The sequence below is a fragment of the Camellia sinensis genome, chromosome 13 (genome assembly GCF_055761805.1).
Source record: "Camellia sinensis isolate YWXY chromosome 13, ASM5576180v1, whole genome shotgun sequence".
NCBI classification, from domain to species: Eukaryota; Viridiplantae; Streptophyta; class Magnoliopsida; order Ericales; family Theaceae; genus Camellia; species Camellia sinensis.
Window position 1 is genome coordinate 55029279 of NC_138973.1, and position 5796 is coordinate 55035074.

The 5796-nt window shown below is 35.0% G+C and overlaps 1 pseudogene; it reads right to left on the reverse strand.

The window, feature by feature from the left end:
- Positions 1 to 213: 213 nt before the first annotated feature.
- On the reverse strand, positions 214 to 1044 carry LOC114279845 (cyclin-A3-4-like; annotated as a pseudogene).
- Between the last annotated feature and the right edge of the window lie 4752 nt (positions 1045 to 5796).

A 5796-nucleotide genomic window follows, 5' to 3' on the forward strand; every position in this document is an offset into this window, starting at 1 on the left:
CAATTTAAAATTCTGCTATAAATTAAACTGAACACTAATCAGTCCGCAAATTTTTATAAAATAAATTCTCATCAATTAATTTCTGAAATTTTTATCCAATATGCTAGACTCTCATAAGAACACCATAATAAAATATTTCATAATTTCTGAGATCGAAAATTATTATTTAAAAAAAAAAAAAGCTATTACAAAATTGAACCACATAACATTACATAACACTCCAATCCAAATATTACTCAATTAATTTATGCACTGACTATTTCAAAAAACATTTTGGGTTATCACAGCCACCAAAGAAGGCAAGAGTATCACACAGTCATTCTCCAACAAGCTTAACTCTGCGAGGTAATAACCCAAGAACTCCAACTTCAAATTGGGAATCTGCATAAGAACAAGAACATTAATAATTACTTGGTAATCTTCTAGAGCAACAACAGTGACTTTTTTGCAAACAAAATATTAAAAAAAATTAAAAAATTAAAAAATCAACAAGCAAGAAAGCAGCTTTAATTAGGCAATTGAATCGCAAGATCACCGATGAAAAGAAAGATTGTATGTTGACAATGCAGTAATACCCTAAAAAAATCATAATTGTGGGACCGCCCACTTCAAACTTGAGATGTTTGAATATGTCAGCCTCCATTTTTACCACCTCTTTCTTTGTGTATGCGTTGTCGGTTAGGTAACAAAATTCATCCACAGGTGGATGGTTGATCTTCTCATACTTTCAGCTCATCAAGATTGAACAAGGAAATTTAAGTACCAATCATCCAAATTGATTGTCTTTACAAAAACATCAAGCAGTTTAAGAGGTCAGAGAGCTTACGATGCGATCAGCATTGAAGAAAAACCGAGCAACTGGAGTTTGTTCCTGTTGAGATCATTCATTGACAAAAATCTATCAATGTAAGAGATAGATAGATGCAGAGTATCAGAGTGAAGCTCGTATTCGTCCGCAACCTTCACCAACCAATCCACCAAAATTGCCCTCATGTTAGGGCTCACATCCTTCTGGGCCATTTCAATGTAATCTGGCAATGGTCTCCTCTTCTCAGCACAGATTTGATGTGGATCACTAGGGCAGATTGTGATGTGGTTAATCGAAAATGTAATTGGAAATTTTGATTTAAATTAAAATCAAATATTTTTATGAATGATTTTATTAATTAGAGATTGATTTCATCAAATTTAATTTGTGAGAAAATTTTAAAATTTTATTATAGACTCACTATTTTTTACTAGGATGAGAATCATTTTAAACTTAAATTTGGGCTTAAAATTTTTTAATGAACTTGCAAGTTGATAAAGCGTTACAAAATCATTACAAATCTAATTGGTATTTCCAAAGAGAGGTTTTTTTTTTTTTTAATTTTTTTGAGAGACGATGTGAGGTGAGTTCTTAATTATTTTAAAACAATTTTGATTGTGGCAAAATTTGGATTCCATTATGCGAAGTTTGGATTGTATTGTATAATAAGCCTCCGTTTGGAAAGTGGGTTGGCTTTTTGGCTTTTTGGCTTTTTTGGCTATTTTAGCCTGGGCTAAAAAGCTTAGTTTGGGAAGGGCTTTTTGGCTTTTTGACTTTTTGGCTTTTTTTTGTGAGAGAAGAGTGTAATGATTATGGGTTGGATGTGATATTTTGTTTGTTGTGGCTAAAATAGCCTGTTTTGTCTTTTGTGGCTATTTTAGCCCCAACCCACTTGCCAAACACCACCTAAGTCAATCAGTTAAAAATGGGGAACGTTTGTATATCACCATTAATTAATTTGGATTGTATTGTATAATAATATCACCATTAATTAATTAAGTTTCTTTTTTTTTTTTGGAAGTGACTGCAAGTTGGAAAGGTTACAGATATTGAAATTTGTGACAGTGCTGCTCAAATTGTTGATTACACAAAAATAGATTTACGTTGCGAGAATAATGGCTTATTTAGAAATAAGTTAAAAGTGACTTTTCAATTTTTAATTCACTTTTTTTTTCATAAAAAAGTTTTAAAAAGTAAAAAAAAATAATTTTTAATTATCTTTTCAAAACATCTCAATGTTGAATGTTGCAAAATACGCAAGTCATTTTTAACATTAATTAATCAATAATATTATAAATGTACCTTTATCAATTTTGAATTTATTTTAAAAAAAAATTAATGGCTCAGATTCATTTCATATGTAGACTTTATAATTCGTCATTGAATAATGTTATTTGTACTAGTTAATATACTAACCGATGATGTGACATAATTTTAGATGTTTTGGATATTTATGATTTGTATAATATGTGAGATCAGTAATAATGACATAACATTAGTTGGTATGTTTATAATAATTGGTGTATGTAGTACCACCGTTCATCAATTCAATTTTTAATATCAAAATACATTCAGAGTAAATTTGAAATTTGTAAAGATGAATTTCTTACATTTTTCTTAATTAATTTTATGAGGGAAGTGAAACCCAATCCAATACCTGTGGTGATTCTGCTATCAATTGAAAACCTACGGTTCCATTGACTTAGGCTTAAAGTAAAGAACACTACTTTATTGGTCCAATAATTCACTGAATATACATTAAACATGGTACTAATCAAAATATTTATTGATAACTAAACGGGCTAATGACCCATTGTGTTTTCATTGGGGGCGAATCGTCTCTCCAATCTATTCACCAATTGGATCATGTTATTTGAGATTGTGAAGTCTATAACAAGTTTTATTTTAAAAATATAGTTTTGTCTATTTTTATAAATTTTGATGTATAAATTGGTCATAAAAAAATTAAATCGATATAATAATTGTAGTATAATATTTTATTGTTTTATTATATACTTAAAACTATATATGTCATCTTTTTTTAAAAAAAAAAAAATAAATATGATTTAATTACAGATAAATTTTTTGAATTAGACTGAAGTCTTCTCCTTTATTAATATGAAAAAAAAATGCTAAAATAGGGAGAGGTATTTTTATACATTTCTAAATATGTTAGATGATATTTAATTCAATGAAATGAGAATGGAATGGGATGATGGTATCACTACTAAAAAAAGTACTTTTTGCGACCGCTACAAGCTGTCGTAAATAATAAAAAAACAGTCGCAAAAGACTTTTTGCGACGGCCCATGTGACGGCAAATGATGGTCGCAAATGTGGGGGTGGCAAATACTTTTTGCGACCGCAAAATAGCAGTCGCAAACTATTTGCGACCACCTAATCTAGTTATGGCGACTGTAGACGTCCCCGAACGCCCCGGGAGGGTGAGGTCCCGTTCCATTCGTTTTGCGGGTCTACTACAGTTCAGACTCAAATTGTCACGGTTCTTAATCTGAACCAAAGAGTCCAAATCTGGCAAATCGTTTTGAGAAAACAGATTTTTAGAAAAAGAAGTGCCAAACATGGACTGCTTCCAAATATGGCAAATCGTTTTGAGAAAACAGATTTTTAGAAAAAGAAGTGCCAAACATGGATTGCTTTGCCAGATACAGAGTCGCCATCTAAATATTTTATTTTGGAGAATTTAGGAAACCCTGACTCGGTGCCAAAGGCCACGCGTCCGTCATCACCAAAGTTGCCTCGGCTGGGGAACTTGGGTACGATTGGGGAAGGTCAGCTATGAGCACCCGCTCTCGCCCGATCAAAGATCGGCCTCTACTAATCGTGATATCTTGTTTTGAAAGCATTATGTATTCTTATTCCAGTTATTAGCCTAGAATTACTATGTTATGTGCACGACAAACAAGTATAGACCAAATCGCCTAAATTGGAACAAAACATTTCATGTTTGTTTTGAAAATGGTTTGCTACTTGCAAGTAGGCTAAAATGCAGGTTTTGCCACCCTCAAGTGGGCTTTTAGAAAAGATGGTTGTGTCACTATCTAGTGGGCTTAAAACTCGCAGTTTTAATGTATTATTCCAATTTAGGTAATTCAACCTCCATCCATAGGCATTCAAGCAGTTATATCACATAAGCAGCTAGCCTCATGGTAATCATGCAATTATGGCAACACTCACACGCATGTGGTATGCTAAAGCATAAAAGCTTACCTAGTACTCCAAGCCAAAACAGAAACTAGTTAGTAATCACATGCATGATCCTAGTTCATGTTTAAAATGGCTAATGCAATCACATGCAAAGATGCAATCTAGACAAGCTCGGCTAATCTATAATGACATGTGAAATGCTACGACTAACACGTATTCAATTTGGAATCGAAATACCAATGCAGTTAGCATGATGCGCCGAGCCCGGTGCATGCAAGACAAATGTGTGGATGCACGCATGCATAGCATAAGGTATGCTAAATTAAACATGTCCTAATACTAACCATCAAAAGCAGGTAAGTAAAAGGGAGAAAGAAGTGGGGATTGGAAAACATGCACACACTCACCCACACTTATTACAGATTCGCCCTCGCTCGAAGGGACCAAAAGAATAATACAATTCGAATAATGAATTAACTATCCTAGCTAATTAATTATTACAGACCAACTAAATTAATTAAACAAATTAATTAATTTAAGAAAGCAAGAAAAAGGGCCTCGGGAAGAGGGCTCAATGCACGCGTGCTCGGGTCTTGCTCGAAAGTCCACTGCCATGCATAGGCTGCCTCTGTTTTCCCTGCTCTGCCCCTCTGAAAACTGCCAAAGTCTCAGAATTGCTTCCCTGGACATTGGGAAACACCACCGGCTGAGGAGAATGGCCACCGGCAGTAAGATGTGATCATCGACTGTTGATGAAGCTATCAGCCACGGATTTATGGCCGGTCGGCACTGAACACTGCCGGTCGGCCAAGAATGTCTGCAGAACCTGCAATTGACAGCAGCAGAGGGCAAGGCACAGCATGGCAATGCATTTCAAGCAATGTATGCATCGACCATATCCCTTATCATGTTTATGACTCAAAGGGACATGGTCCTCGCTTCTCGGACCATCAAGCGCGCATTTCAATGCGTGATAGCCCAAGAGACCAAGTTGTGCATTTTTCATTTCAAATGTAATGCAATGCACATAGTCAAACCAAAGGGCTTCTACCTCTATCATGACTCACTTCAAGAGGTGAGGCAATGCATGCACAATGCAATGCAACCTAGGCATGCGAGCAAGCAAAGAGATGGACTTAAACATGATTAGGCAATTCTCAAACAAGCCTAAATCAGTGGCCAAAGTGCTCAAACATGGAGATCAACACACGCACACACATGCACACGTTAAAGGGCTAATACTCAAGCACAAAAGGGCAACTCTCAAGCACACTTGAAAGAGGCATAACATGGACAATTAGCATGTAAATTAAGCTTTGAAAATCATGCAAGAACATGGTGCCAAACCAACCCAAACAATGCAATCAAGGTATGCAAGCAAAGTCCAAGATTCAAAGCAAGCTAAAGGGGTATTGAACTACACTTAACAAGACCAAACATGGCATGAATTCAATGACCCAAAACAGAGTTTTAGCACATAAAACAAAGCCCAAAAGATTACTTAGATGGCATATAAATGACTTGAATTCAAAGGCATGCACAATGACCAAACATAGAGCACAAGGCACAACCTTTTGATACATCAAAGGGACCATGAAATGCAAGCATGCAAGCATACTAAGTGGACTGAAATGACATGGAAAATGGTTCCAACTCGTCAAATCAAAGCAAGTAAAGCATGTTATGCACTCACATACTTGAAGCCTACAAGCTAAAATACAAAGGGGCTATGCAATGCATGTTAAAGTCGACTCAAACAACTAAGGACAGACCTTAATCATGGCAAAATAAACATGAAAGCTTCACAAAGTCAAGCCTAA